Source organism: Dioscorea cayenensis, chromosome 20 (genome assembly GCF_009730915.1).
Source record: "Dioscorea cayenensis subsp. rotundata cultivar TDr96_F1 chromosome 20, TDr96_F1_v2_PseudoChromosome.rev07_lg8_w22 25.fasta, whole genome shotgun sequence".
Taxonomy (NCBI): Eukaryota; Viridiplantae; Streptophyta; class Magnoliopsida; order Dioscoreales; family Dioscoreaceae; genus Dioscorea; species Dioscorea cayenensis.
In genome coordinates, this window is record NC_052490.1 from 23,215,321 (window position 1) to 23,236,205 (window position 20,885).

At 43.3% G+C, this 20,885-nt stretch overlaps 2 non-coding genes across 2 annotated transcripts; one reads left to right on the top strand and one right to left on the bottom strand.

The window, feature by feature from the left end:
- The first annotated feature begins 5,005 nt into the window (after positions 1–5,005).
- LOC120252253 lies at positions 5,006–5,111 on the top strand. The gene has a single exon (XR_005533798.1). It is a non-coding gene; the product is annotated as a small nucleolar RNA R71 (small nucleolar RNA).
- Positions 5,112–20,756: 15,645 nt separating this feature from the next.
- Positions 20,757–20,863, bottom strand: LOC120252266. Its single transcript, XR_005533810.1, has one exon. It is a non-coding gene; the product is annotated as a small nucleolar RNA R71 (small nucleolar RNA).
- Positions 20,864–20,885: the final 22 nt, after the last annotated feature.

Consider the following 20,885-nt stretch of genomic DNA (forward strand, 5'->3'; position numbering starts at 1 on the left):
AAACCCTCTATTATGCTTTCTAACTAATACATTAATGAGTTGTGGAGATCCTTCAATACATGGTCCCAAATTTAAGGTCAACTATGCCTAACTCTATACATGTCTCAAGGAGAAATTGAACAATCTCTCAACCTCACACTCGTATAGAATTGCAATGAGTTCTAGGAATTCCAAGTGATAAATCTTCTTTCTAGATGTAGACCCAACACTTTGGTCCAAGCGGAAAGTCCCTAGTCACAATTAAGCTTTCATAGGTGCTAAAATCACTTCAACGCTACACTCGCTGCCTCTATAACTAAGCCCCAATGGAAGGTCATCCTTTAGCCCATTCACTCTACTATGACCGCAAAGAACTTGAGGAAATGGAGGTAGGATAAATCACACTGGAGGGGGAAGGGGACGCTCCGCTACCTCTCGACTCATCCTCTCAACCTCTCCAATCTAGCTTTTGTCTAACTCTCATTGTGTGTCACTCACTCATAATGGTTACCAAGCTAAACTCTCAACCCCTACTGCCACTCTAAGGGAGCATTCAATTAATAAAGCATTCAAGATTGGAACTCAAATAAAATTTCAATTAATGAAAGCATAATAACAAGGATTAATGAAACAAATACGTCCTAGGGTTCACAAATCCAAGTATCCACTAGGGGGTTTAGCTCTCCATGGAGCTAGTTACAATCAATGGAATCTAATGTAAAAATAAGTAATCCATAGAAAACCCCCTCGATAGTTGTGACGATGGTCTTGTGGAGAAGCATCTACTCGTCCAAGGGTCCCTTTGTCCAACCTAGGATACACCTCGCCTAATCGGTGCCGACGAAAGCTCTCCCACTAACCTTCTTCCAAATGGAGCACGATGTTAAAGCCGTAGAACATCTCCCAATCGCTAGCTAATACCTCTCAAAACCCTAGCCGCCGCCTTCTTTCAAGTTGGGGAAAAGATGGAGAAAAGAATGCTGAAATTTGGGCTGAAATTGGCCTTAAATAGGGCTGGAGTTGAGAATCCACACGCCTCGTGATTCACCACACGGGCCTGTGGTATTAATGCACGGGTGTGTGGAATTTCCATTCGCCAATGTGGATTCTCTTGAAATCACTTTTCTCGGCTAGCTGTGAATAGTTCCTACTACAATGAATTGCTAAAATGTTAGCACCTCTGCCATTCAAAGATCTGCTAAGAACTGATTGTAAATATTTGTAGGTCGGTCGGGACTAACATGAAGCCTTAGACACTCCAGGTTCATACTGCCCCTATCCACATAATACTCAAGATGCTTGTTGTGTGGTCGTGGTACCGCAGTAATCCGCCTGCAAGTGTCCATACTCCTCAGATTTGTGAATGCCTTATCATACAAGCCCATACTAACTGAAAACTCAGTTACACTCATGCTAAACTGACGTCCAAATGCTCTGAACTATACAACATCAATGATGTCGAATCTCCCAAACGACTGATAGAACTCAAAGGACGCCAATACCTCCAACGTCAATATGTGGATAGCTGGCTCTCGAATCTACAATAATCTCCTCCAGCTTCCCACGGCCAATAGCTCGCTCAATCTCATCGGCTAACTCATCACCTAGTCGAACATCTCTCAAAGACACTCAAGTCCACAAAATGAGATCGCCTAAAACCTCGAGTCACATAACTCGCCAAATCGAGTCCGATGCTCGGATTCGAGAATTCAATGTATGCCATGTTAGGTGAAGTCTCCCTAGGATAATTACCCTTTTGATTCTTTTGATCTAGGAGGCATACCCGCAAAAATTTAACAATAAATACGATCAAGAGTGTTCACCTAATAATACTGCAGGAATCCACACGCCCGTGTTGATCTGCGGGACGTGAAAACCGCACGGGTTCATGCCAGATATTCAAAAACTCATGATCAAAACATTCCTAAAACCCCTTCTAAACATGTAATTACCCCTTCTAGAATAAAAACCAAGCATATTTGCCCACTATAATCCAATAAAAGCAAGTAATGGTGAAGAAAAAGGGGATTGAAAGATTACCGACGAGATGAGTTAAAACTTGGAAAACAATCGGGAAATCGAGTAAGAATCCCTCTAAGACAATGGTACGAAGTTCGGAGGATGATTAAGAGTGTTTTCAGAGAGATTTATAGCGCAATGAAGAGGAGACGCGAAGAGATTTTAAGGAAAACTCGCATCTCTTGGAATTCTGCACATCCACATGGGCGTGTGGAAAATAACCCACGCCCGTGTGTAGCCCCTATACACTCTCGGGATAACACTTTGATATTCTGAACACTTCCACACGAGCATGTGGAAAATTCCCACGCCCGTGTGCCTGACCCACAGGGACAGACGCACGCCCCTGTAGCTTCTCTGTCCAACCGAGAAAATTTTTCTAGTAGCTTTACATGCCCGTGTGAAAAATTTCCACACGGGCATGGATGTTTCACTGGGCACTCACAAGAGCAGATGCACACACTGTGTTTTCTCATGATGAAGAAGAAATTTTCTACAGAGAACCACACTAGCGTGTGGAAATTACCCACAACCGTGTGTCTGTTGACGGAATCATCCATAGGGGCGAGTCCATGCCCTTGTGTCTTTTCAGGAAAAATCTCTAAGTCTCTTGAGGGTAACATAAGCTCGTGAGGAAATTTTTGCACTCCCGTGAACCATCACAAGATTACTCAAAGGGCGAGTCCGCACCCCTCATACCATCTCTCGTATGAGCTCGAACGAAAATGCACCTCGCATGGAAATTCCACACATACGCAGTGTTTTTCTCTCGATACTTAGAAAAACTTTGCAGTGCTTTATGGAAAAATTCTTGAACACAAATATACACTCGTGAGCCCTCGCCTAACAATACAATTTTTAACCATAGAAAAACACGAAAAACACGCTCAAACGACCAAGATTCTTCACCACACATGATTAGGCACATGATAACACCACAATGTCCATGAGAAAATCACAGCGAAAGCATCTAAGAATCAAGACACCAACACTTAAAGCCTTATTCATGCAAACACTAAACTAAAAACTAGGTAAACAATAACGACTTAGGTTGCCTCCCAATAAGTGCTTGTTTAACGTCACTTAGGTTAACATACCTTATCTTAACTCATGGGGGCTCATAGATGATGGTTTCCCTCTTACCCATGACTTGGAAGCACGATAAACATAGTCTTTTGAAGGTAGAGGGAGAGTTGTCGAGTTGGTACCACTTAACAAGGGTTCGCCAACCTTATTCTATTCTTGCGCATTCCCAAAAGCCTTGGGGCTTTTCTTATGGTGTCTCCTTGCCCGTTTCATCTTCTGGAGCACCTTCTTAATGATTCATGGTGTAGATGGCACTTTCTCCTCTAGACCAAGCATCATTACTTCTTCATTATCCACCTCTGAGTTTAGCAACCACCGTATGGGTCCGGATTCAACATTTCCTACACATATTCATCAATTATCTCATCAGTAGTGTCAAGAAAATACAGAGTATCATTAAAGTCAAGAGAATGTCACATGGCTTCGGTGAGGCGGTATGTGAGCTTATCATCTCCAATCCTTAGTGTCAACTCCCTGCCGTCCAAGTCGATTAATGCCTTGGAAGTGCACAAGAATAGCCTCCCAAGTATCAAATGAACACCTACATCCTCGTTGATGTCCAACAGTACGAAGTCTAAGGAAATATGTACTTGTCCACCTTGACAAGTATGTCTTCAATGATGCCACTCGGATGTCTCACTGTTCGGTCCGCCAATTGCAATGTCATCCGAGTGGGCCTAGGTTCTCCCAAGCTTAGATTCTTGAAAAAGGTATATGGCATGAAGTTGATACTAGCCCCAGAGTCCACCAATGCCACTTCTTCACCCATATTACCAATGTTGCATGGGATGATGAAGCTTCCCCGATCTTTCCTCTTGTTTCGGCATATTCTTTTGCAACACCGCCGAACAAAAGGCATCTAAGATCACTGATGTACTCTCTTCAAACTTCCTCTTGTTGGTCAATAAATCTTTCAAAAACTTAGCATACCGAGGCATTTGAGACAATGCCTCCACAAAAGGAATGTTGATGTGCAATTACTTAAATAGACCCAAGAACTTTTTGTATTGCTCATCATTTTGGTCATTCTTCAATCTTGAAGGATAGGGAATTCTCAGCGTGTAAGATGGGGGTGCCATCTCCTTCTCTTTTTTTACTCTCTCCTCAACCTCCATGACCTCGGGCACTTCAACATTGGTCTTCTGACTAGGAGGTCTACTCTCAACCTCACGACCGCTTCTTAAAGTGATCGCCTTCACATGTACTCTCATATTAGTCTCGGCATTACTTGGTAGGATTCCCTTGTGGTCTCTCCGATAGAGACTTCACAATTTGCCCCATTTGATTCTCTAGATTATGCAATGAAGTGGTGTGGTTGCGAAGTGTAGCTCAATCGATCGAAACCCGATTGTCCCGATTTTTTTGCACAAATCTGGTCAAAGCTTTCTCTAAATCATTCATCTGGATCTCTAAACCTAAAACATGATTCTCCATGTTTAGGGCTTGTTGTTGTTGTTGGAAACCCAGTAGTGCTATGGCTTTCTGTTGCCCTTGGTGGTTACTCCACATAAAGTTGGGATGGTTCTTCCAACCCGTATTGTAGGTGTTGCTATATGGATTAACTTGGTTCCTCATGGCATTACCCACAAAATCAACTTGCTCAACTGAAGATGCATCACTAATAGAAATAGGACAATCAGTTGGAGCATGTCCACCCACACAATTTGTGCAAGTAGTGACAGCCGCCAATGATTCCACTTGGGTCGCCAAAGATGTGACTGCATCAATTTCATGGAGTCTGGCTACTTTCTTCCTTTCCCGTGTGTTCCATTGGTAGCTGTTATGGCCATTTCCTCTACCAATTACTAGGCTTCATCAGGGGTCTTGTTCCCCATTGTACCTCCTATGCAAGTATCTAGAAGCTGTCATGTCCTTGGATTCAACCTGTTATAAAAAGTATGAATGATCATCCAGTCGGGGGAAACCCTGTTGGGGACACTTCCGCAAGAGGTCCATGAATCGGTCCCATGTCTTAAAAATGATTCGAGCTCCATCTGTATGAATGAGGATATCTCATTACGAAGCCTTGCTGACTTTCCCGGGGGAAAGTATCTGACGAGAAAGGCTTCGACCATTTCATTCCAAGTCGTGATGGAAGCCTTTGGCAATGAATAAAGCCACTGCTTGGCTTTTCCTTTGAGAGAGAATGGGAAAGCCCTTAATTTGATAGCATCATCCGACACTCCATTAATCATCAATATATCACAAATTTCCAAGAAATTTTCAATATGATTGTTTGGATCCTCATCCGCCAAACCATTGAACTGCGCTGACTGTTGAATCATTTGGATTGAATGCCGCTCAAATTTTAAAGTTTGGAACTATAATCGGGGTCGTATAATACTCGAATGTGTTCCTAAAACTATTGGTCTAGCTTAGTCGGAAAGTGTTGTCTATTGCTCATTCTGTTATGCCATATTATCCCGACCCTTGACCTTCTACTTCAGCTCAAATTGACGATTCTTGTATAGGTTCTTTTCCCCTTCTTTCTAAGTGTACGCTCAAGCTCAGCATCTCTTTTAACAATTTGTGAAGGGTTTCCTCGGGTCATAACCTGGAGCTGCAACCAAAAAGAAAAGAAAAATTAGAACGATGATAAAATAAGAAAATGTGGAATAGAATGAATAATGAATAGCGAAAATAGCAAAATGCAAATTATCTCTAAACGCCTACTCCCCGGCAACAGTGCCAAAAACTAGACAACACCCTTTGCGTGTGACCAGTAAGTGCACGGGTTTGTTGAAGTAATAAATCACAGGTGAGTGGGTATCGTATCCAAAAGGAGTAGGGAATAAAAATAGTAAGATTGCTATCTAACTAAGGAAAGATGGAATAATGATTTTTTTTTGATAAAATGTAATGAAAGTAAGAATAAAAGAAACAAGAAAGAGAGAAGCACAAATAGATGAGTTGTAAGACAATCGATATAAGTGGGGTCACCTCAACGCTTCACTTTGTTGCACGCGCAACTAAGCCCCAGCGGAAGGTCATCCCTTAGACCATTCACTCTATTATGGCCGCAGAGAACTCGAGGAACGGAGGTAGAATCTATCACGTCGGAGGTGAAAGGGGACGCTCCTGTACCTCTCGACTCACCCTCTAAACCCTCTCCAACCTAGTTTTTGTCTAACGCCGTGGTGTGTCACCACTCACAAGGTTACCAATGACAACTCTCAACCCTATTGTCACTCTAGGGAAATGTTCATACAAACAAGCATTCAAGGTTGGAACTCACAACAAACATTAATTAATTGAAAGCATAATAAAGAGATTCAATGAAACAAATACATCCTAGTGTTCACAAATACCCAAGTACCCACTAGGGGTTTAGCTCTCCATGGAGCTAAGTACAATCAAAGAAATAAAAATGTAAAAAGCAATGAATCGATAGAGAAACCCCTTGATGGTCATGTCGATGGTCTTGTGGTGAGTCCTCTACTCATCGTCCCAAGGATTCCCTCGTCCCCAGTATAGGATACGCCCGACGGAAGCTCTCCTACCAACCTTCTTCCTAAGGAATGACGATGTTGGAGCCGTAGAACCTCTCCAAAACCCTAGCCGAAGCCCTCTCTCAAGTTGGGGAAAGATGGAGAAAAGAATGCTGAAATCGTGGTCGAATCATCTTTAAATAGAGTCGAATCCCAGGCACCACATAGGCTCATGGATTTTTTTCACACGCCCATGTGGAATTTCCAAATGGTCAGTATAATTTCCACACGCCCTGTGGATTCTCTCAATTTCGCTTTTCTCGGCTGTTGCCAGAACAAAGGTCGCTATAGTACTTTTGCTACATTTTTTTCCGCTACAAGATCTCACCCTCGAATAGCTTCCCCGAATCCATGCTTTCATCGGGGTAATGCAAACGGGCACACGCTCACGCCGTGGATCACTTGCTTCTTTAATGACTGGACAAGTTGGTGGAGATCTTGTTCTATGTGCATAAGTCGAATGCTCGAGTGTGACCGCCTCTTGTGGCCTTCCAAAATGGTTGTGCTAACTCAAATACGAGGAGGTTGGCACCCACTCTAGCATCTCGCACCCGACCTATGTCTTCGCTTTTGAACCTTAGCAAGTTTTCCTCCAAAAATTGGTGCATTATGATCCACATTGACTTCTTTCCTTCGTACTTGGCCTCACAACCCTACCGCACAAAAAGTAACATAAAAAAACACAAATATTAGTGTAAAAAATCCGAGAAGGGTAATGCTCAACATACACAAGTACTTATCAAACTCCCCCACACTTAAGCTTTTACTTGTCCTCAAGCAAAAATTAAACATTCTGTGCATAGATGAAGTAAATATTGGAAGTGCTTGGCCTTAGGTTCACCAAAGTGTACAAAGAGAGCATTCTACAAGTAAGGGAAATTTCAACATTAAATACAAAAAATCAAAACTCTAGCTAAAAACTTGAATCAAAAAGGACAACAACCCCGAAATTGTGTACGTGTGTGAACTCACTCAAAACAACCCAAGGTATACTCCTCAAAGTTCTAAGTACAAGGGACTTATTTATCTACAAAAGTGACAACAATTTCAAAGATGGTAGTAGGTTCACACATCCTCTAAGATAGCCCTTTCCAAAGCGGCCGCTAAGGTGGCTTTCACACTTTCGAGGTGGTAGCTCTTTCTACCGGAGTGGTAGCTTTCACTCATCCTATGAGATAGCTCTTTCTCTCATTAGGGCATAGCTAGTATCCAACTTATGAGAGTAGCTTCATACTTCATAGGTGGTAGCTCTTTCCACCCAATAAGCACAACTAAACAATAAAAGTATTTTGTTCTTTCTCTTTTCTTTTTCTTTTTTTTTTCTTTCTTTTTTTCCAAAATTTAACACAAGAAACAACTATAACTAGTCCCTTTAACATCGAACATGAGTTTCCAATAGAGTTTAAAGAGTGAGTAGTGCACTGAGTGTAAATCGGGTAAAAATTCCTAGAAATTCTAGCAAGAACTAGAGCATGAAAACATTCAATGTTAAAAATTCTCCTAAACACAAGAATACAATCATTGTAACTAAGGTGAACCACCATTGGCTATGTGAGCATATATCAATCAAGAAAAATAGAAAAGGATGTGTGCACTATGAAACTCCCCCCCACACTTAAGTTGTACATTGTCCCCAATGTACATATTCAAGCTCACTCAAAAAAATATATATTAATGAAGAATATATGTGGCAGAAGAAATCAAAACAATACTTCCCTGACTCCTAGTGTCGCGTTTGATGGAGCTAAGTCCTTGGGAGTAATGTTCCAATGGGTTGTGAAGCTCACACGGGCAAGTGCCGAAGCACCTTGGCCGTGCCCATGACAAAGTCTCATTTCCCAAGATGACAAGACCACCTGCACGCATACACGAGGGGGTTCAGTGAAGCTTAATAAAGACAAAATCAACCCGAGTATATAAGATAAAGCAAGGAATACAACTCGAGATGCAAAATGAAAATAAACTCAGAAGGAGAATCCTTTCTGAGTGAACCAGTCTAAAATGAAATACATAAAAGTAAAAGAAATAAAAGTCAAGTGTCAGCGTCGTCCTCTGGCTCAACTGCTGCTATTGCTGGTGGTGCTAAATCGAAGGGTGCTGGCGGAAGTGGTGAGGGAGATGCCGGAGGAGGTGGTGGGGGAACCAGTGGCCCACCCATCAGTAGCCGCTGTATCATGTCGAAACAGTCTAATATCTCAGTGTACTTCATTGCCTGGATAGCTCAGATTTTCGCTATCTCGGTCCGAATCTCACCCACATCGCTCTCAAGCCTCTCAATACGGTCATAAGCTCGAGGACCCTGTGCTGTGAGGGATCTGGGAATCTTTTGGGAACCCTCTGTAGTATCTCCTCCATTCCTGGCGGTCTCTGGGGTAGCTATGGCAATAATATAGATCCCTGGCCCACATCTCTGTACCAACCCCATCATCCTGATCATCTCAAACACAAGAGGGGTAGGCACAAATGTCCTCTCAGCACTACGTAAAGCATCCCCCAAACCCATTCCCAAGATGTGCCTGGTGATGTAAGGGCCAGCAAATAATAAACCCACTCTCACAGACTGACCGTGGTACCTTAGAATATCTGCTAATATGCACCCCAAGAGAATCGGCATATTGCGGGCTATGGAGTATAAAAAGCGCAAATCCCCGCTCGGTTAGAGCAGTGCGTGTTATCGGCTCGACCGACTACTGCACCTGCCGATAATAACGATGCAAATACCGTAGCTCAACCGGGATAGGCTAGTGGCCTTCGAAAATCCCCCTGCTCATACTCCCCATGTCCAGCACGTAATCCTATACACATGATGTGGAGTCACCGACTATCGAAAAATCCACGTGTAAACGTCCCATACTCCACTCATACTCAGATATGCAACATCGTACAGGCCCATCCGAATCGAGAACTCAGTGACACTCATGGAAAATGGATGTCCGAATGCCCGAAACTGTATAGCCTCCATAGTGTAAAATCTCCCATGTATTAGATGAAACTCAAAAGACGCTAAAACCTCAAGTGTCAATGCGAGGTAAGCTAGCTCACTGATCGTCAGTAGCCTCCTCCAGCTTCCTACTGCTAGCATCTCATCAATCTCATCAGCTAGCTCATCACCTCGCTGAACATCTCTTAGCACTTTTAAATCCACAAAACGAGTCTGACCAAAACCAAGTGCTGAAAGTTTCTCAAATCGAGTCTGATGCTCGGGATCTGAGAAATCCATGTGTATTGGCTCGGGTGGGGTGACTCTAAGACGCATAACTTCGTTCTTCCTCAATGGCGGTACCATACCTATAATACAAAAAAGGGAGAATAATCAAAGAATCTCAAGAACGGTGTACTGTAGAATTCCACACGGCCCTGTGGAAATTACCCACACTCGTGTGATCTCCAGGGCGTAAAAAAAACCGCACGGGTGTATAATAATTCTCAAAAATTTAACTTTAATAACGCTTCTAGACGCTTTCTAAACATGCACCATGCATTGTTAAATGAAAATTCATGCTCATGAAGACATTTAATCTACGAAAAAAAACAAGAGTTGGCGAAGAAAAAAAATTACCGATGAAATGGATGCGAAAACTCTGAAAATCGACACGATATGCGAAGAAAAATCATCCAAAACAATGGTGATCGGTCGGGAAGATGATCATAAGTAGTTTTCAGGCGACTGGAGATGAGGAATAAGACGGTTCACAAGGGTTTTAAGGAAAAAAATCGCGTCTCTTAGAATTCTGTGCATCCACACAGGCGTGTGGAAATTGCCCACGCCCGTGCGCCTCATTACAAGATAGCCACAGAGGCGTACACACGCCCCTGTGCCCTCTCGGGAAAACACTCCTACGACTCTGACTGCTCTTGCACGGGCGTGCGGAAAATACCCACGCCCCTGCGCCCAACCCACAGTGGCAGCCGCACGCCCCTGTGGCTTCCCTGAACATCCGAGGAAATTGCTAAGTGTTCTACATGCCCGTACGGAAATTCCGCACTGGTGTGGTCATTAACATGCCCAACTCACAAGGGCAACCACACGCCCCTGTGTTTTCCCGGGGTGGAGAGAACTCCTCTGCAGAATTTCACACGGGCTTGTAGAAATTGCCCACGCCCGTGTGTGTTTCACAAGGTCACCCACAGGGGCGAGTCCACGCCCCTGTGTGCTCTCGGGATAATCCGCCCAACTTTGCAGGAATTCACACGCCCGTGCGAAAATTACCCACAGGCGTGTGACAGTCGCATGGTCATTCAAAGGGGCAGCCGCACGCCCCTGTGCCTTCTCTGGATGAGCTCGCAATACAAATTCACGGGCGTGCGGAAATTCCACACACCCGTGCGTATTCACTGGATGCCTTAGAAAAACCTGTAGGCTCTGCAGAAAATTTCTGAACATGTTCCCACACTTAGAGCCTGCCTAGTATGCAAGTTTTACTAGTGAAAAACATGGAATAAAGCTCAAACAACATAACTTCGCCAATTCCACATGAAATCACACGATGAATACTCAAAGCCCACAAGAAAATCTCAGCGAAAGCATCTAAAAATCAAGACACCAACACTTAACAAATTATTCATGCAAACAAACTAAACTAGAATATAAGAAAAACAGTAAACAGTTGGGTTGCCTCCCAAGAAGCGCTTGTTTAATGTCACTAAGCTTGACGTAACTTGTCTTACCTCACGGGGGTTCATGAATTAAAGTTGCCTTCTTACCCATGCCTTGAAAGCATGATGAGCAAAGTCTCTTGAGGGTAGAAGATGAATTATCGGGCTTCAGACCACCTAATAATGGTTCATCCAACTTCTTCGGTTCACGTATGTCTCCAACAGCCTTGGAGTGTTTCCGGTGGCGTTTCCTAGCCCTCTTTATTTTTTGGAGCACCTTCTTCAAGATCCCCGGGGTAGATGGTACTTCATCCGTCGAACCAAGCATCATTACTTCTTCATAATCCTCCTCTTGGTCAAACAAACCCTCGTATGGGTCTGGATTGAACATTTCCTGCATGTATTCATCAACAATCTCATCAGTAGTGTCTAGAAAGTATAAAGTATCATCGAAATCAAGAGAATGCCGCATGGCTTCAGCAAGGCGGTATGTGAGCTTGTCATCTCCAACCCTCAAAGATAGCTCTCCGCAGTCCATGTCAATCAATGCCTTGGAAGTCCGCAAGAACGGTCTCCCAAGTATCAAGGGTACATCCGCATCCTCATCGACATCTAGCACTACAAAGTCAACCGAAAAAATGTACTTGTCCACCTTGACAAGCACATCTTCAATAATGCCTCTCGGATGTCGCATTGTTTGGTCCACTAGTTGCAAAGTCATCCGAGTAGGCCTAGGCTCGCCCAAGCCTAGCTTTTGAAAGAAGGTGTATGGCATAATGTTGATACTGGCCCCTGAATCCGCCAATGCCATTTCCTCACCTAGATTGCCAATATTACATGGAATGATGAAGCTTCCCGGATCTTTCTTCTTGTTCGGCATGTTCTTTTGCAATACCGCCGAGCATGAAGCATCTAAAATCACTGATGCATTTTCCTCCAATTTCCTCTTGTTAGTCAACAAGTCTTTCAAAAACTTCGCATACTTAGGCATTTGGGCTAATGCCTCAACAAAAGGAATATTGATGTGGAGTTGCTTGAACAAACTCAGGAACTTCCTGTACTGTTCATCCCCTTGGTCACTCTTCAATCTAGAGGGATAAGAGATTCTTGGCTTGAAAGGTGGGGGTGCCACCTCTTTCTCTTTGCTTGTTCCCCTTCTACCTCTATAACCTCGGGTGCGTGTTCTTTTTGCTTCTCACTCGGAAGCCTACCTTCAACCTGACGACCACTTCTCAAAGTGATCGCCTTCACATGCTCTCTAGGGTTGGTCTCTGTATTGCTCGGCAAGCTTCCATGTGGCTTTTCAGAAAGAGACTTCACAATTTGCCCCGCCTGATTTTCATGGTTATGCAAAGAGGCGGTGTGGTTGCGAAGTGTAGCCTCGACTGATTCAAACCTTGTATTTGCAGATTGCACAAATCTAGTCAAGTGCTTCAGCTCAAAGTTCTGAGCTGTGATCGTGGGACGCACAATGCTCGATTGTGTCCCCAACACTAAAGGTCTGGCATAATCAGATAATATCCGCTGTTGCTCATTCTGTTCTGCCATGGTTTTAGATCCTTCCACTTTCCAAATCAACTAAATTAGACTGTTCTTGCACAGGCTATTTCCCTTTTCTTCTAAGTGTATTTTCAAGCTCAGGATCTCCTTCAATCAATATTGAGGGATTCGCTCGGGTCATAACAAGGAGCTGCACCCAAAAAGAAAGAAAAAGAAATCAGAAGAATGATATAATAAGAAGATATGAAATAGAATGTATGGTGAAATAGCTAAGAAAACAAAGTGCAAAGTATCTCTAAATGCCTATTCCTTGGCAACGGCGCCAAAAACTTGACAAGGTCCCCTTGCGTATATCCCGCAAGTGCACGGGTTTATCAAAGTAATAATCCCGAATGAGCGGGTATCGAATCCATAGGGAATAGGGAATAAAAACACTTAAGCCGTTTCTTACCTATGTGAAAGATCAATAGTGATAAGTGTGTCAATGATTCAATTCTCAAAAGTAAAAGCAACAAGTAAAAGAGCAGGAGTAAAGGAGGAAGTAAGGCAAGAACCCTCTAATATGCTTCCTAATTAATGCAATGGTGAGTCGTAGAAATCCTTAATTACATAGTCAAAAATCTAAGGTCAACTATGCCTAACTCTATATATGTCCCGGAGGAGAGATTAGATTACCTCTCAACCTCGCACTCGCATAGAGATGCAATGAGCTCTAGGGATTCCAAGTGATAAATCTCTTCCTAATTAAAGACCTAACCCTTTGGTCCAGGTGGAAGGTCCCTAACCACGATTAAGCCCTAAATACTAAGATCACCTCAACACTTCACTCCGTTGCACGCGCAACAAAGCCCCAACGGAAGGTCATCCCTTAGACCATTCACTCTATTATGGCCACAAAGAACTCAAGGAACGGAGGTAGAATCTATCACGTTGGAGGGAAAAGGGGACGCTCCTGTACCTCTCGACTCACCCTCTCAACCCTCTCCAACCTAGCTTGGTCTAACGATCGTGGTGTGTCACTCACTTACAAGGTTACCAATGAGAACTCTCAACCCTAGTGTCACTCTAGGGGAAATATTCATACAAACAAGCATTCAAAGTTGGAACTCACAACAAACATCAATTAATTGAAAGCATAATAAAGAGATTCAATAAAACAAATACATCTTAGGGTTCACAAATACCCAAGTACCCACTAGGGGTTTAGCTCTCCATGGAGCTAAGCACAATCAAAGAAATAGAATATAAAAGCAATGAATCGATAGAGAAACCCCCTCGATGGTCGTGTTGATGGTCTTGTGGAGAGTCCTCTACTCGTCGTCCAAGGATTCCCTCGTCCGGTATAGGATACGCCTCGATGAAAGCTCCCCTACCAACCTTCTTCCTAAGGAATGATGATGTCAGAGTCATAGAACCTCTCCAAAACCCTAGCCAATACCCCTCAATACCCTAGCCGAAGCCCTCTCTCAAGTTGTGGAAAAGATGGAGAAAAGAATGCTGAAATCGGGGCTGAATAGGCTTTAAATAGGGCTGGAATTAGGCAACCACACGGGCCTGTGGATTTTTCAAACGCCCATATGGAATTTCCACACGGTCGTATATAATTTACACAAGCCCGTGTGGATTCTCTAAATTCCTGTTTTCTCGGCCGGCTGTGAACAGTGCTGCTACAGTACTTTGCTGCATTTTCCTGCTACAGTATCTGGCCTGAATAGCTTCCCGAATCCATGCTTTCATCAGTGTAACGCAAACAGACACAAGTTCATGTCGTGGATCACTTGCTTCTTTAATGATGGACAAATTGGTGGAGATCTTGTTCTATCTACATAAGTCAGAATGCTCGAGTGTGACTGCCCTTGTGCCCCTCCAAAGGGTTGTGCTAACTCAAATACGAGGAGGTTGGCACACACTCTAGCATCTTGCACCCGACCTATGTCTTCGCGTTTGAACCTTAGCAAGAATTCCTCCAAAATCGGTGCATTATGATCCACATTAGCTTCTTTCCTTCATACTCGGCCTCACAACCCTACCTGCACAAAAGTAACATAAAAACACACATATTAGTGTAAAAACCCGAGAAGAGTAATGCTCAACATAAAGAAAGAATGCTTCGCATTAATATCACACAAGCACTTATCAGGATACAAGATAAATCAAAATAAAATGCTTGAGATAGAGGAAGCAAATGAAAAATCAAATTTTTGGGGTCATACGGCCGTATGGGGGCCGTATGGTCACTATTCATACGGCAAGAGTCTCCCCTATATTCAAAGCATCGAAAATTTTTTACATAAATTTGAAGAGAAATTCATACATGACATTCACATCATTCAACCCAAGATAAATGCTAAAGAAATCAAACACAAAATCTCCAAGAATGCCCAAGAAATGAGAAAGATAAAACTAGGGCATAGAAAAAGCATACCGATGAAATCTTAAGAAAACAAGCTTTAAACTCGGGGAAAACCACTAGATCAACGTCTCCAATGGGTGAGAAGAAGATTTAGGAGGAAAAATGAGGAGATTTGGTCAAGAATTGAGTGAGAATTAAGAGAGAAATTCGGTGAAGGATGAGAGAAATGAGAGAATGGAAGAGAGAGAGTGAGGATGAGGGTAAAAAAAAAAGGGGGGGCGTCCCATACGGCCCCCATACGGCCCTGTATGGGGTCGTATGGGCCGAGAGCCCCCTCTAGGCCGAGAGGAGCCCCAACTCAACCGGCCCCGTATGTGGGCCGTTTGAGGGACCGTCTGAGATGTCACAGAGCCACGGGTTGGCTCTGTGTTCGTCTCAGACGGCCACCATACGGCCCAGTAAGGCCGTATGCCCTTTAAAACCATTTAAAACTCCGAAAACTTGCCCCAAATAATGTAAACATGGTGTAGCAAGGTCGACGGCTTCTCCAAACATGAATGAAATGAATAAAACGATGATCTAGTGCATGAATTAACACCTAAACATGAGTTTCTCAAGAAGTTGCACAAATATACCACAATTAAAACGATGAGAGCACTATGCCAAATGTGTGAGCATGAACTTATTCAAAAGTAAAACAAGTCTAAGAAATACGAGAATTTAAATGAACTAAGACCTAGAATACGAAAAATGCAAGAAAACACCACCGAACACTTGGGTTGCCTCCCAAGAAGCGCTTGTTTAACGTCACGAGCCTGACGTTCCTCATTTCTTACCTCATGGGGGCTCAAAGAGTTTGAAACCACCCGTGATTTCCTTTGTAGTGTTGCTTCTTCCCGGTAAATTCAGTGACAACATTGAAAAGATCTCGAATTGCTCATGAGTAGAGAGGGGTGAAAAATTTACCTTTCTTCCTTGAGATGTGGGGTGATGAAGCTTGGTACCTTTCTTTTTTCTCCCATGAATCCACCTCCACATCTTCTTGACACCCATGCACTTGCAGCTTACATGCATATACGGACGTGTCAAGTTACATCTTCAGCAGCACAAGTAAAGGCATTGAGCAAGAAATTTGATAGATTGTCTTCACCGAGGGTGGTCACTATCACGAGTTGTGATGGTTGTGGTGGTTCACATATGTCATCCGATTGTCCTATTTCAATTGCTACTTCAGACACGACTGAACAAGTAGATTTTGTGGGTAATTTGGGAAGAGTACAAGGTAATCCTTATAGCAACACCTACAAACAAGGGTGGAGGATCCACCCTAATTTCTCATGGAGTAACCAAGGGCAGCAAAAGTCCATAGCATCACCGAGTTTTCAACAACAACAAGCCCCGAACATGGAGAATAGAAATTTATGCTTGGAAACCTAGATGACCGACTTAGAGAAAGCCTTGACTAAATTTCTACAATCATCAGATATATGGTTCCAATCGGTCGAGGCTACACATCGCAACCACACCGCTCTATTGCATAATTTAGAAAATCAAGTGGGGTAAATTGTAAAGTCTCTATCAGAGAGACCACAAGGAAGCCTACTGTGTAATACCGATACTAATCCGAGAGAACATGTGAAGGTGATCACTTTGAGAAGTAGTCATGAGGTTGAAGGTAGATTTCCAAGTGAGAAGACCAATGTTAAAGCACCGGAGGTCATGGAGGTTGAGGAGAGAGTTAACAAAGAGAAGGAGGTGGCACCCCCGCCTTACAAGCCAAGAATCCGATATCCTTTAAGATTGAAGAACGACCAAAATGATGAGCAATACAAGATGTTCTTGGGTCTATTCAAGCAATTGCACATCAACATTCCTTTTGTGGAGGCGTTGTCTCAAATGCCTCATATGGCAAGTTCTTGAAAGATCTTTTGACCAACAAAAGGAAGTTGGAGGAGAGTGCATCAATGATTTTAGATGCCTCTTGTTTGGCGGTGTTGCAAATATTGAATACTCTTTTTTTGGCGGTAAATATTGAAGAGGTGATGTTGCTTGCTCTAGAGAAGACGGTACAATTTACACTAGGGATCATGAAAAATATGTTTCGGAAGATGAAGCGAGCAAGGAGGCGCCACAAGAAATGCCCCAAGGCTGTTGGGAAAGTGTAAGAATGAAACAAGCATGATGAACCTTAAGTGGTAACAAGCTCGATAACTCTCCCTCTATCTTTAAAAGACTATGTTCATCATGCTTCCAAGTCATAGGTAAGAGGTGAACCTTCATTTATGAACCCCCGTGAGGTAAGACAAGGTACGTTAAGCTAATTGATGTTAAACAAGCGCTTCTTGGGAGACAACCCAAGTTTTTACTGTTTTCCTAGTTTTTAGTTAGTGTTTGCAAGAATAAGGCTTTAAGTGTTGGTGTCTTGATTTTTATATTCTATTGTTGTGATTTTCTCGTGGATATTTTGGTCTTACTGTGTGCTTAAATGTGTATGGTAAAGTTTCTGCTTGTTTGAGCATGTTCTGCATTTTTCTCTTCCATAGGTTGCATGATAAAAGCAGGCTCTAAGTGTATTTATATGTTCAGGAATTTTCTGCAGAGCCTACAGTCTTTCTAACTCATCCAGATAAAATGCACGGGCCATGTGGAATTTCCACACCCCTTGGGTTTTATATTGAGAAGCTCGACCATAGAAGGCATAGGGCATGGACTCACCCCTGTAAGCGACCTAGCGACGGTGACATAGCCGTGGCTAATTTCTGCACCGGCGTGTGTCTTGCTGGGTAAACTTAGAAATTTTTCCTGAGAAGACACAGGGTCGTGTACTCACCCCCGTGGATGATCCTGAGCTATACATACGGTCGTGTGTAATTTCCACAGGCCCGTGTGGATCTCTACAGAAGAGCTCTTTTCCATGCTGAGAATACATAGGGGCGTGTGAATGCCCCTGTGAACTGGTCCTGTGAAGGTCCACGCCCGTGTGGAATTTCTGTACGGGTGTCTGAAACACTTAGAGATACTTCTCGGATGGATAGAGAAGCTATAGGGGTATGCGTTTGCCCCTATGGGTCAGGCACAAGGGGATGGGTAATTTCTGCACGCCCGTGTGGTTGCATTAAGAAGCTTAGAGTGTTTTCCCGAGAGCACACAGGGGCGTGCATCTGCCCCTGTGAGTCTCTCATGTGGAGGCACACGAGCTTGGGTAATTTCCACACGCCTCTGTGAATGTATAGAAACGTAAGGGTCACGGATTTTTTTTAGAATCTGATAAGTGCTTGTGTGATAAGAATGCGAAGTGTTCTTTCCTTGTGGTGAGCATTACTTTTTCTCGGGTTTTAACGCTAATATGGGTGTATTTATGTTACTTTTATGCAGGTAGAGTTGTGAGGCCGATTATGAGAGAAAGAAGCCAATGTGGGTCGTAACGCACTAATTTTGGAGGAAATCTTGCAAAGGTTAAAAATGAGAAGACATAGGTCGGGTTCCAGATGCAGGAATGTGTTCCAACCTAATCGTACTCGAGTTAGCACAACTATTTGGAGGGGCACAAGGGCAGTCACATTCAAGCATTTTGACTTGTTGATAAACGCCTAAATGTATGTATTTTATATGTATTAATCTTGTATCATTTGTGAATATGTTAACGAATTGATGTCCGTTTTATGTCTAAATTGGTTATTTCGGTGTTGCAGGTCTTAAATGAATGCACTGTAGCGGTATTATAGCAGGTCATTGTTCTTGCTGCGGGCATTTGGCTGTGAGTTTCACGGGGTCCATGCGCCCGCATGGGTGCCCGTGAGGTTTGCTGGAAATTCTCAATACTCGGTTACTGTAGCATTTGGCCCGCATGTTTTCTGGGCATTTAGCTGTGAGCTTCACGGGCTCCATGCGCCCGCATGGATGCCCACATGGACTGACGGGATATAAATGAAAACCCGATTTTTTTCTAGGGCAAGGGAAGGAGTTTTTGGGAGAGTTCTTGGAGCCGATTTTTCACCGGTCTTTAGGGAGGCAAGATCACACGTTTTGGAGAAGGGAAATCAAAGGGAGAAGCTCGGTTTTGGCTAGATCTTCATCGATCTCTTCTTTGGGAGTTTGTAGAGCAGCGAGGGAAGCCGCCCCCATCCCGGCGTCCGTGGAAGCATTTCCACCTAGCTTGGCTTGTCTTCCTACTTCTATTGTTTGATGGAGTTTTCTTATGCCATTTGTAGTTGTTTTCATGGACTTGTTGCTTGTATTTGTTTGCATGACCGAGTAGACCCCAAGGTCACTGGATGCCGGTGAACCTTAGGGGTGAACTTGTGTATTTGGATGATTTAATTTTTGTCTATTGCAATTGTTGTGTATTTGTGATTCATTCTTGGTGCATTTGATGTGTTGCTTACATGAGAACTCGTAAAACCAAGCGCTAGGTTGTACTTGGTAGCGTGACCATCGCCCTTGTACTAGACACACAAAGTTTGGAAGGGATTCATGTACGAATACGCCGTGACCATCGGGTATTCATGACCCCTCCACCATTAGGGCTAGACCAAGTTGTGTTCCGGCCCTAATTGGGGATTTCCCCACTTGTTAATGCAATCGTATGAGAATTTCATCAGAAGAAATTCTGTGTCAATACTTATACCGGATTAGGGGTTAATTGCCGTGACCATCGGGTTGATCTAATTTAGGAAATTTCTAGGTCCAAACCTTCAATTGCATGACATTCTTAGCATCCTTTGCACTTTAGTAGCCCCTAGGGAATCCGCATCCGTGACCATTTCTTTCCCTTGATTTTATACCCCTACCTTATCATAGACTCCATTTGTAGTTCTTTTATTTCAAGTAATAGATTAGAGAAACCCTTCGAATCATTCGGCTAGATAATACGCAAAGAGGAAGTAAGAGTAGATTCTTGGGCCCAGGGAATACGACCCTCTCGTGCTCGCACGAGGGGTATTACTTGATGACTCCGTGCACTTGCGGATCGCTCATTAAGTTTTTGGCGCCGTTGCCGGGGACCCACAAGGAATACTCGGAAAACTTAGAGTTTATTGATTTAGCCATTATTTCTTCAATTCTGTACATTTGCTTCTTTTCCTTTTACTTGCCTTTATTTAGTCATTGATTTAGTCATTTTTGCACATATTTTTCCTTTTACTTGCCTTTATTTTGTTTTACTATCATCCTCTTATTTCCTAATCATTGACTCTCATTACTGTGCAAGGCACCATCTTATGACACACGCCAATCAAGCAAATCTTGTAGAACCTATCAACGAAATCGAGAGAACCTTGCATCAAAAACTGAGAGAGGTGGCTGAGAGTTCAGAACATCAAAGAACACGAGTTGAGATTAGTGAACCTTCAGTCATGGCAGAACCAAGGCGCACCCTGTCTGATTATGAATGATCTCAGTTTACTGGTGAGGAATTCAGTGTGCATGCTCCCACTGTGCCTGCTAATAACTTTGAAATCAAAGCAAGCACAATTGGGATGGTCCAAAATTCCGTACAATTTGATGGGTTGGCTGATGAAGACCCGCATGCTCATTTGTCTCGCTTCCTCCAAATTTGTTCCACCTTCAAGATTAACTCAGTGTCCGATGATGCGATAAGATTGAGATTATTCGCTTTCAGTCTAAGTGGAGCAGCAGATAGATAGCTCACTTCATTGGCTCCGGGATCGATCACCACATGGAAGGAAATGGTGGACAAATTTCTTGCTAGGTATTTCCCACCAAGCAAAGCCGCTAGATTGAGACAAGAGATTTTTGCATTCCGACAAGGGGACTCCGAGACACTCTTTGAGGCACATGAGAGATTCAAGGATCTCCTACGCAAGTGTCCCCATCATGGCTTTTCCTCGTGGATGAGGATCCAG